Source organism: Chiloscyllium plagiosum, chromosome 19 (assembly GCF_004010195.1).
Source record: "Chiloscyllium plagiosum isolate BGI_BamShark_2017 chromosome 19, ASM401019v2, whole genome shotgun sequence".
Taxonomy (NCBI): Eukaryota; Metazoa; Chordata; class Chondrichthyes; order Orectolobiformes; family Hemiscylliidae; genus Chiloscyllium; species Chiloscyllium plagiosum.
In genome coordinates, this window is record NC_057728.1 from 34,527,517 (window position 1) to 34,539,789 (window position 12,273).

At 39.0% G+C, this 12,273-nt stretch overlaps 1 protein-coding gene across 3 annotated transcripts in view; it reads left to right on the forward strand.

Annotated features, from left to right (window-relative positions):
* Positions 1-12,273, forward strand: part of foxp2 (forkhead box P2) — a 789,456-nt gene that overhangs the window by 54,932 nt on the left and 722,251 nt on the right. The window contains exon 2 of one of the 3 annotated variants that reach the window (XM_043709540.1): positions 11,070-11,159. The exons of the other annotated variants lie outside the window; for them this stretch is intronic. The gene's annotated coding sequence lies outside the window, so the exon portion shown is untranslated. The remainder of the gene's footprint in view (positions 1-11,069; positions 11,160-12,273) is intronic. 3 annotated transcript variants of the gene reach the window in all.

Sequence of the window (12,273 nt, forward strand, 5' to 3'; positions counted from 1 at the left end):
CTTTTTGTCATTTACATAAGTGATTTGGATGCGAGCATAAGAGGTATAGTTAGTAAGTTTGCAAATGATATTAAAATTGGAGGTGTAGTGGACAGCGAAGAATGTTACCTCAGATTACAACAGGATCTTGATCAGATGGGCCAATGGGCTGAGAAGTGGCAGATGGAGTTTAATTCAGATAAATGCAAGGTGCTGCATTTTGGAAAAGCAAATCTTAGCAGAACTTATACACTTAATGGTAAGGTCCTAGGGAGTGTTGCTGAACAAAGAGACCTTGGACTGCAGGTTCATAGCTCCTTGAAAGTGAAGTTGCAGGTAGATAGGATAGTGAAGAAGGTGTTTGGTATGCTTTCTTCTATTGGTCAGAGTATTGAGTAGAGGAGTTGGGAGGTCTATTGCGGCTGTACAGGACGTTGGTTTGGCCACTATTGGAATATTGGTTGGAAAGATGTTGTGAAACATGAAAGGGTTCAGAAAAGATTTACAAGGATGTTGCCAGGGTTGGAGGATTTGAGCTATGAGGAGAGGCTGAACAGCTGGGGCTGTTTTCCCTGGAGCGTCGGAGGCTGGGGAATGACCTTAGAGGTTTACAAAATTATGAGGGGCATGGATAGGATAAATAGACAAAGTCTTTTCCCTGGCGTCGAGGAGTCCAGAACTAGAGGGCATGGGTTTAGGGTGAGAGGGGAAAGATATAAAAGAGACCTGAGGGGCAACTTTTTCATGTAGAGGGTGATGTGTGTATGGAATTAGCTGCCAGAGGAAATGGTGGTGGCTGGTACAACGGCAACATTTAAAAGACATTTGGATGGGTATATGAATAGGAAGGGTTTGGAGGGATATGGGCTGGGTGCTGGCAGATGGGACTAGATTGGGTTGGGATATCTGGTCAGCATGGACGGGTTGGACCGAAGGGTTTGTTTCCATGTTGTACATCTCTATGACTCTATGACTGTATGATTCCGCTCTTGTTTCATCTTTATGAGGCTGTTCTTCACCCATTTCATGGCCTCAGTATCCTTCTGAAAGTAAGGTCTCCCAAACTGGACTTGTTACTGTGAAATAATTGTCATCTTCCAGTCAGTGCCTTTTACAATGATGAGACTGAGATTAGGAATTTAATGGTGTGGATAATTTTAAATGCAAATCTATATTATACCAACTTGCTTTGCACACAAATGTTTCTAAGTCTGTCAGTTCTTGGTGGGCCAGCCTTCTTTTGCCAGTCTTTATTTGAACAATGCTATGTAAACAGAAGAACTTGCCTTTGACTCAACCCGCAATTGTTGCACATGACTTGATAGCATTGTTGCACATAGCTGATATTAGTACTTGTTTAAGCATATATGAAAAATTTAAAATATTTGCCTTTTGTAGGTGACTTATTCCATGGAAACGATATAATTTGGGTGAATCAGCTCCAACTGACTACACAGATTTGAGTACTGATCCTGGATTACTGAACACGAATATAAATGGGCTTCAGATAAATTTATAGATATGGGATTTAGACATGCAAAACATTGTTTCACAAAGACCTTTCTCCTCTTGGATTTTGTCTTTGAAGTATTGAAAATATTACTATCCTAAAACTTAAAGCCTTAACAGAAATTATATTTCTTAAAATATATTAATTTCAGTTGCATTACATCACATCATTAACTGAGTGGAGAATTGTTTCGCATTTTGAAACCTCATGAAGTTTTCTGAACTTGTGATGCAATGTGTTCAGTTGTTTGTTTCATTTAAATTTTCTATCAACAATGAAAATATTGCATCAAGTCTGTCTTGTAAAATCTATCAACACTGGTGGTTTGTTAAATGTTTGGCACTTTCTCTTCAGTATAATTTAATTATTTTACAATCAGAATGCATTATCCTGCAATAGTGTTTTATTATAATGGTTATGATAAAAGGTTTTATGAAATTGAAAATACCAGAATCATGGATGTGAACTATTCATGGCCTTCAGTGTTAAAGAAGCATACTCCATAAAACTCAGCATCTTCTAGTTATTCATGTTATTTTTATACAGAACCTACACTAAGGAAAGATTCATTTTAAAAATATATTGTATGACAAAAGTATGTACAATCATTATATTTAGTTGTAATATTTACACAGAATGGAACAAGTAGATTTGAGAATTAGACAGGTGGGAAGAGATAGGGTTTTATTGTGACTGACAGTGCTTTCAGCCACACTGGAGTAAATTCTGTTCACTTTTTGAGACTTTTTAATCTGAATATTAAAGTAATGAAATCCATGATGCTGTGATAAAGGTGGTCCTCATTCGTTGTATGTGTGTTGCAAGTGTACAACTTCGTGTAAGTTCTAGTTGGCTGAATTTTTTATGGTTTGCAGTATGTATTTCATGTTTCATTTAATTGTGTTCTATACATAAGTAATGGCTTTTGATTAGAATTAGCCTAAAATGAGGTGGGGATAATTGCAACTATGCTGAATCCTTTAGAAAATGTATTATACAGTCAGCAGTCCTTTTTGCTGCAAATTTCCTGTAGTAATATTGGTACATTGAAAACTTTGAATAATTTCAAGCTATATGATATTTTAAAATATCATCATACTACAGTCTGCATGGGTTTCCTCCGGTGCTCCGGTTTCCTCCCACAATCCAGAAATGTGCAGGTTAGGTGATTGGCCGTAATGTTAGGTGCAGGGCTAAATGTAGGGGAATGGGTCTGGGTGGGTTGCGCTTCGGCGGGTCGGTGTGGACTTGTTGGGCCGAAGGGCCTGTTTCCACACTGTAAGTAATCTAATAATCTAATCTAAAATTATGCAATACCATGGCATGAATAATTTTGCTTATTATAAATTCATACTCGGAATAGAATTGGTATTTTACATTTATACTAAAATAGATATGAAGTCCAATTAATGATTATCACAGCGTTCATCTCATTACATGTTTAACTTTATGATACAACTTGCAAAACCTGTTTGGAAAAAAACAGATTTGTGACTTTAACATCTTATGACAAGCACATTATTCTATGGAAAGAGCATCCAGCTTGGGGCTTGGGGCATATGGTGGTACCTTCTGCTCGCATAGCTCCAGAACAAGTCATAACACTCATCTAGGGTCATGTGCAGGCTCAGGTTTGTTCCTGAAGAGTCTAATATTTGAGTGTGTATCTATCTATTTATATTTCTCAAAATACAAAAGACAAGCTTGAACAATTACTAATGTAGCTAAGTGTCTTAGTGCTTTTGAACAGGGTTTTAAAAGCATTAGTTTATAGATGATAATATTCCCGCAGTTTGGTTTTGCTATAGTGTCTGTGTAGAATATTCACATAAAGGATCTATTAAAGTGGTCAAAAGCCAGTGAAGTATTTTTATTCACTGGTTTCTGATCTAAACCATCACTTTTCAGTGACGAGTAGTGCAGATGGTAGAATTTTGAGAGCACTTCAGAGCCCAGACACCTTGGGGACAGCTGTTGCTGATAGACTTCTCCAACATGAGTTAGGTCAAGAGGAGTCAAACCTGTTACAACACCTGTTTTTTATATATGTAAATCTGTTGTTTTGCCATTTCATTAAACAAGGAGCGGCGGCAGTCTCTTGTGGTTTCAAATGAGCCTGGAACACAGCCCATTTGGAAAGAAATCTAGCAAAAAAAAGACAACTGTGATTTTAGTACCATGGTTACAAGATGTTGCCTCTGTTGTGACATTGTTCTGCAAGATTGCCTGCAATGTTTTATGAGAAAGCAGGGGTGAGGGGAGCGAAGAGGCATTTGGAGGCAAAAACAAAGGGAAGGTGTTTGCTGTCATTGACTGCAGGGTAATTCAGAAATCTGACATGCCTAGAAGCTAATGGCTGCCATGTGGGGCTGCCACACACTGTATACTTCAGTTTTATCATCTGCTGAGCCTGAAGCATGATTTCCAGGCACTCAGGCCTGCAACTTGTCTACTTGGGTTTGGAGCTGATTGATCCATATTAAATGCTCAAAGGGATGTTACACAGTAAAACATGAGTGATTAAAACATTTTAAAAAGAATTGTGTGGGCATATTTAAAGCAGGTCCTTCATGAATGAGATTTTAAAAAATTATTTTGGAGATTTGTCTTGGATATTTTGCTTAATTTTAACCAATGTGTTGACAAGCAAACTCAGGTTAAATGCATTTGATGTTTTGTTACAAATTTAGAGCAAATGGTTTAATAATGTATGAAAAAAACCTTAAGAAATTCATTATTAAAAATATGCCACAGTTGTGGTTGCTTGCCTAGGCTAAAAAAACATCAATTGGTCAGTTCTCAGTTTTAATTCAAGAAAGGGGTCACAGAAGGGAGGTGGCACATTGGGGTTGTTTTCAGTCAACTGACTGGAAGTGTTACCTTATAAAGCCATCGATTGCTCCTGGAAGAATCAAAACCTGAAATAAAGAAACCACGTTCTAAGCTGTCATCAGAAATTAAGTTATGGGCACCATGAAATTGCTGCTTTTTTTCACGAGAGACCGCAAGACTAAAAATACTGAGAGATACAGCGGAAAATAATATCAACCAAGCTGCTGATTGTGATGATGACTGTGATTTATCAGTTGCTAAAAGGCTTGCCTTACTTGTTCAAGTGTCCACTTAGCTGTAACCAACGGCTAAAGACCCTTGGAGGCCTTTTGAAGCAACTTGTTGAATCCTTTTGTTGACCTTCTGACCTTGTCAAACAACTTTCTGTGCTTTGATAGTTTGGATGGTCTAAGGGAAACGTATTTTATGAAAGGAGGTACATTAACTCTTAATGCACTGAGGATTTGCCTACCCCCCTTCTCCATCCCCTTCTTCCTGACTGGCACATAGATCCTGCTGAGTGTCTGCAATGTGTTCATCTCAACAAGTCTCATAAGCATTTCCTTTCCGAGGAAAATTTGATTTGTAGACATTTCTTTTCAGAGCAGTGTTAAAACCAAACTCTCCTTGACAGGGAAGTTCATTACAGGCATGTCTTTGATGACAGTGCTTTGGTTTCAAATACCTTGAAGAAGCTTAAGATGCCATTGTGTTGTAAGCCCTCCTTGATATCCCTTATTTAGATCTGCATAGTAAATGGAGGAAGGTAAATAACAAGGCAGCAGATGGAAGCAAAGAGATAAGGAAGAATTGTATTTGTATTTTGTTATGATGTTGACAGCTGCTAAAATTCACTAACCTAGTTAAAGTGATATGCATTTCAAAGAAACCTAATTTAGCTTCAACTTGAATGCATTGAGGATAAAGTTCTTTTTATTACTCCTTTTATTATGTTCTTTGCTAATTTATCTACTCCCGATTTAACCTTGCCTGCATAAAGCAGTATGCTTGTTGCAAGGGTCTTAAAATGGTCTGAAACAGTTATGTCTAGACGATGAATTGAGGATAATTGCATATCCCACAGTGAATAGGGTAAGTTTAAAGAATATCTTTGTTCAACAGAATTACAAAATTGATACAGATAAGGCAATTTCTCCTTTTTAAAAAGTAGTTGCCTATTTCCCACCACATCATCTCTGTGCAAACTGACTATTATTTAAGAGATAACAAAATTATTGGATAAAATAATCAGACTTGGTAGCATTGTATTTCCTTTTATCCATAAGACCTCTTGGTTTGGTATTCTGTTGAATCTTTTTTTTGTGAATAGAAAGCCAATGAGTGGTTCTTTCAGTGTTCTTATTCAAAGAGACAGTATTCAGACAGCCTTATGGCTTGCCAGCTGCCATCACTTGACATGCTTTAAAAATGAGATGGTTCTGTATCAAGGTTGATAAAACATATTGCTATGGAACTCTTCTATGCAGAGTTTGGATGAATGCCATTTTCACTTTTATTTTAACACATTTTTCAAATAACCCAGCAATGTTTAAAATTAAATGCAATGAATCTGGATTTTAATTCAGTAAAAATTATCTATTGTAGTTTTTTTTATAGAAAAGCATGCAACACATTTTTTACTTTAAGAAAACATTGTGAAATTAAATGCACATCAAAGAGGTCTCCCATGGGAATACGTGATCATTATGAAGTGGGGTGGGATGTGTGTTAAGGATATTTTAATATTTTAAATTATAGCATACATGCAGTATTAAGAAGCACAGCAATATGGCACTTGACCTTGGATTACCATTTGTATAACTAAACTTATGCTGTTGTATGTTTCTTTGAGAGTAAGGAAATTAAAGTTAAAAGTCCAAATCTAACAGCTTTATAAAATAAAGTTCAAACAATGTAACAATATATGGATTTGTAATGGTTAAAGTACACAAACCTACAAAGGCTGAGAATATGAAAAAAATGATATCAGAAAAGTAAACAATTTCATAATATTTGACCACCTCTATATGTTTAAAGACACATAGAAATAAGGCATTTTAATACTTTTCCTCTGTGTAGTCAGTCATCATGTACCCGTTACATGATTATCACACCATTATCTCTGGTTTTCCCAAAGGATCTATTCTTATCTCCTCTTTTTCATCTATATTCTGATTCGCATCATTCAGAAGCAAAGTATTCCATGTATACTGATGCCACACTGCTTTACCTCACCACCACCCTCTCTGGACTCTTCCACATCAGTTGCTTATCCAATACTTACTGAGCAGAAATGTCCTCCATTTAAATATTGAGAAGACAATGACAATGTCTTTAGATCCTACGAGATCTTTTTACTCATAGCTACAGATTTTGTCTTTCCAACTGGCAACAATCTCAGGCTGAACTCATTTGTTCATAGCCTTGGTGTCATACTTTACCCCAGAATGTTTCCAGCCAGATACCTATTACGAAGTCACTTCTTCCACCTCTATGATGTATCCAATTCTGCCCCTGCCTCAACTCGAGACTATTTCATAGCATCCCCTCACCAGCCTCCCCCTTTCTACCTTCATTAACTTGAGGTCATATAAAATGTTGCTGAATATCATTCTCCTCCTATCATTCACTTTCAGTTATGTCTCTGTTTTAAAAAATTCTCAAGGTCAGGTTCGTAGGAGAGTAGTCTGACACAGAACAAACGACCAAGAGATATAAAATGTTGCTGAATATCATTCTCCTCCTATCATTCACTTTCAGTTATGTCTCCTCCCAACTCTGCTAACTACCACATTCTGGCATGAAAGGCCTGCCTTTCCAAACACATACACCTGAGGTGGGTACACAGAGCTGGGAAATATTCCCATCCCCACTACTCAGCTGTAGGGTGAAAGTCGATCTGCGTATCTCCATGTGTTTGTGTCTCTATCCGTTACTGCTACCAGCCAGGCAATGAGCTCCATTCCCAAATTCTGCCAAATTCTGGGTTATTGAGAAAGAGAGGAAAATTATTCAAGGCACAGTTGAAGATGGATTGCTCTCCATGATTATATTGGTTCTAGTTCAATCTTTGGAGCTCTAGTTTTATTGAGGAGTGGGATCAAAATCGAACCCTTCAAATTTGGCAGTATGAAGCCCAGATGGTTTTTGATTAGTGGGCCAAGTTAGAAAATATATGATCAGCTGTCTGCACAAAACAGGAAGTGTCTCTTCAGCAGGTAAAAACAGATGTTGGGTGACAGGACTTAGCTTGCCTGTAGAAAATTTACCTTCACCAGCAAGTTGATATTCCACAGATATGATTTGGGAGTTAAGTATGGAAGCTGGAAAAAGGAGGCCCAAACATTTGTTCTGACATCTGGAAAAACACTGTACTTCCCCTGACTCCAGAATGAATATTTTGAAAATTTGCCCATCATATTGCATCTTCTAACCGACTTCCTACTGTCTATGTCGAACAGTAAAGTCGCAGCAGCGGGTACAGAAACAACTGGAAGTTATTTCCTAATTTATTTGGATTATACTTCGATGTTAGTAAAAAAATGTAATTCTGTGTAATAAATGGTAAACCTTAAATTGTTACACTTCTATCTTTATCACTACATCAAAACAGCAGTTGAAGCTTTCATCAAACATTAACAATTGTAGATATTTGTATCTGTTCTATTTTCGAAGAAATGGTGAGTGCATTGTAATTTTCTGTCTTTTTTCTTATCCTTATGGGTATATTGCCTTGGGCATCACTGCTCTAGTTGAAAAGAACTAACATGATACTTAGAGTGAGGAAAAGGGATGTCAGCTGTAGAAATAAAAAAGTATCCTTTGGGATTTAGGATGAATTAGGTTGTCGCTGTGAGGTACATTTTAAAAATAAAGACAACTACATTTAAGGCAAGTGATTTGTTGTACGTCACTTAACCCACTGCCCCACCCTCATTTGATTTACATCGACTCCCAAGACAGAACTTAATCCAGGCAATAAGGGCCTAGCCTTAAGAGTCTTTTGTCATCTCATTTAGGAAAGGGCTGCCAAAGTATTACATGCCATTCAGGCACTTACTTACGTGACCAATGGTAGAAATCTTGTCCTTCGAGAGCAGCAGGCCAATCAAAAGTGGGCAACTCCCTGTTGTAGGGAGTGCCACTGTGAATGATGGTAACCACTAGTAATGCACCTACTGGAAGCCCAGACAATGAGGAACACATACCACAGGTGAATGAGGGAAGGATGGGAATTGGGGGAGTGGTATGTTGCTGTGGCAACTGTCTCCGGGGACCCTGTTTTCAAAGCTGAGTGTCTCAAACAGGCACAAAGAGTCATTGAGGGAGTGCAACAAAGATTCATTAGACTTATTTCAGGGCTGGCAGGAGCATCCAGTGTAGAGAGACTGGGGAAACAGAGCCTGTATTCCTTAGAGTTTCGAAGAATGAGAAGTGGTTGCAATAAAACCTACAAAAGTGGTAGACAGGATAGACAGATGCAGGTAAGATGTCTCCCCTGGTTAGATCACAGGGCACAATTTCATTATAAGGGGAAAGTCACTCAGGACCAAAATGAGAAGTTTTTATTTACTCAGAAACATGTGAATCTTTGGAATTTCCTCCTCCAGAGGACTTTGGAAGCTCAATCTTTGACTGTGTTTAAAGTAGGGAATTGAAAGATTTCTAACTACCAATGATTAAAGATATATGGAGATGAAAGCTTTGAAATAGATGGTCAGCTATGATTGTATTGAATGGTGGAACAGGCTGTGTGGCTTACCTTTGCTTCTATCTGTGTTAAATAACTCATAGGCATTTGGTCAAGTAACAAATTTGATGCCAAATGTTTACTTAATGCATTATTACATGTGAGTTAAGATTAGAGTGCTGCTGAAAAAGCGCAGCAGGTCAGGCAACACCCAAGGAGCAGGAAAAAATAGACGTTTCGGGCAAAAGCCCTTCTTAATAATTCTTTGAATCTACAATAATCCAGATAAATATGAACTAGGAAACACTACCTTAAAGGGTGATGTAACTCAAATGAACAACAGTAGCTGTAGCCAAACTGCAACAGAACTTACTCAACTAAAGTAACGTTGCAAGAGTTAAGAATGCATTTCAGCCCCTCAGTTTCCTGTGTTGGTATTATTTCTTTGGCTCATTACATTTAAATCTCTGCCCTCTGATTCTCTATCCACCTACCAATGGGGTAGGACTTGGCACACTGCTTGTTGATGCTTCACCTGAAAATAATTTCTTCACAGTTTTTGTTTGTGGCTTGTCATTATGTTTTACTCTCAAGGGGTGGGCATGGAGGTGGATCCCCTCTGTAGGAATTGATCCCATGTGTTACTATTAAGCAGAACCACATGTGAGCCATTAACCAACAGAGACACTCAGCCCTCAGCATTCCTGTACACCCATTGTGTTCAAGCAACCAGAACAAGGCCTGGATCCACAATTTTCTAATACCAAGGCAAGAATGCTACCTCCTGAGACATGACTGGCCCTTCAGTCTTTATTTATACTGATCTGGATAATTAATCATTGCTGATGATCTACATCAGCCCTGAAAAAGGAAGTCCCTGGGATCCTGCCAGATTGTGTATGGTACCCCGATCCCAAGCCTGCAGACATCATGTTTAAGTAATAGAGAGCTGACAATTGAGATGATCTGAGAGGTTTGGGATTTTTTTGGACCCTGTCATTCACATAAGACTGTGCGTGACGGCCGGTAAAGATTTTTATGCTCAAGCCTTCAGAATGGGATCTGAAATGACAACCTTCTGCACTCAGTCAGAATGCTGTCAACAGAGTTATTGTTGAAACCACAGTCATTTTACTCTTTAGAGTAAACATGAAATTACTGAACAAATTAACGAATTGGGAGCTCTGTCAAGTGGCATTCTAACCAAAATCAAAACTTCAATTTAAATATGACAGTCTTCTTAAGGTATTTTCTAATCAACCTTTTCAGAGATGTTATTACACAAATTGGAGCCAGATGGAACTTGAACCCGGGTGTCCTGGTTCAGAGGTAGGGATGCCAACACAGCAGTGCAAAAGTGTTGCTTCCTCACAATGTACACCAGGGTGAATTGGTTCATCAAGTGAGTTGACCTTACATCCCTGCAGATCATGGATGCAGATGACAATGACATTTCACTAAAGAGGAAGCCGCTCAAGAGAAAAAAAAGTGTTGTTTGCAGTTTGTCAGTCAAATTAATTTTGTTTTTTAGAGACACCAGCAAAGCCTTGGTATCTCCTCACAGTTGCACTTTCATATGAATAATATTTTGACTTGAAATAGACCAGCACAGACAGTGTTGTGCAACACTGAAATATTTTTGACACCATGACAGTATGGCACCTGAAATTATTGTTAAGTCATCCATTGAGAGGTACTGCAGTACTTTTTCCCCCCAAATATTGAAAGCAAGTATTTATATTTAAATGAAAAGGCTAGATAGAATCAAAGTATTCATGACTCTCAGCAGATTCTAGCTTTAGAATCAGCATGAACGATCTCTTTTGGTTGAAGGCATTGAGAAAATAATGAGTATAAATCAGGTAGAACGCAGTTGGGACAAGTCACATAAGGTATGTGGTATAAATATCTGTGTCCTCCCTCTTTAAACTGAGCCACTAACATGCCGAAGGAATAGTCCAGTATCCTTTGGCACTCAATATGATGCCATTTGGACTCTATGTGCTGCCATTTAATACAGGCACCGTAGTAACATTTATTCCTTTTCTTTTTATGTAGGGACTTCCCAAGATGATGTCCCTGCCACCAGGCACTAGCAGGAAGCTGCACCATCTCATGACCATGGGTCATATACTCCTGAGCATGCAGGTACCTGCTCAGATACATGCACCTCAGGGAAATCAGATGGAGATAACTTGGAGACAGAAACTGGTGAAAAGCACCGCACAACTATAGAGGAATAAATAAATGGAATTGACTGCTTAGGAGTAGAATATCCTAGAAGATCAGGCTGAGCTGTTCCTGCACCTGCTGATATAGGGATTCTGTTGTGATTCTGTTCGCCGAGCTAGGAATTTGTGTTACAGACGTTTCATCCCCTGTCTAGGTGATATCCTCAGTGCTTGGGAGCCTCCTGTGAAGTGCTTCTGTGATGTTTCCTCCGGCATTTATAGTGATTTGTCTCTGCCGCTTCCGGTTGTCAGTTCCAGCTGTCCGCTGCAGTGGTCGGTATATTAGGTCCAGGTCGATGTGCTTATTGATTGAGTCTGTGGATGAATGCCATGCCTCTAGGAATTCCCTGGCTGTTCTCTGTTTGGCTTGTCCGATAATAGTAGTGTTATGCTGGAAATGTGTTGCTGGAAAAGCGCAGCAGGTCAGGCAGCATCCAGGGAACAGGAGAATCGACGTTTCGGGCATAAGCCCTTCTTCAGGAATCCTGAAGGGCTTATGCCCGAAACGTCGATTCTCCTGTTCCCTGGATGCTGCCTGACCTGCTGCGCTTTTCCAGCAACACATTTCCAGCTCTGATCTCCAACATCTGCAGACCTCACTTTCTCCTCAATAGTAGTGTTGTCCCAGTCGAACTCATGTTGCTTGTCATCTGCGTGTGTGGCTACTAAGGATAGCTGGTCATGTTTTTTCGTGGCTAGTTGGTATTCATGGATGCGGATCGTTAGCTGTCTTCCTGTTTGTCCTATGTAGTGTTTTGTGCAGTCCTTGCATGGGATTTTGTACACTACATTGGTTTTGCTCATGCTGGGTATCGGGTCCTTCGTCCTGGTGAGTTGTTGTCTGAGAGTGGCTGTTAGTTTGTGTGCTGTTATGAATCTTAGTGGTCGCAGTAGTCTATAATGCCGGAGGAAACATCACAGAAGCGCTTCACAGGAGGCTCCCAAGCACTGAGGATGTCACCTAGACAGGGGACGAAATGTCTGCAACACAAATTCCCAGCTCGGCGAACAGAACCACAACAATGAGCACC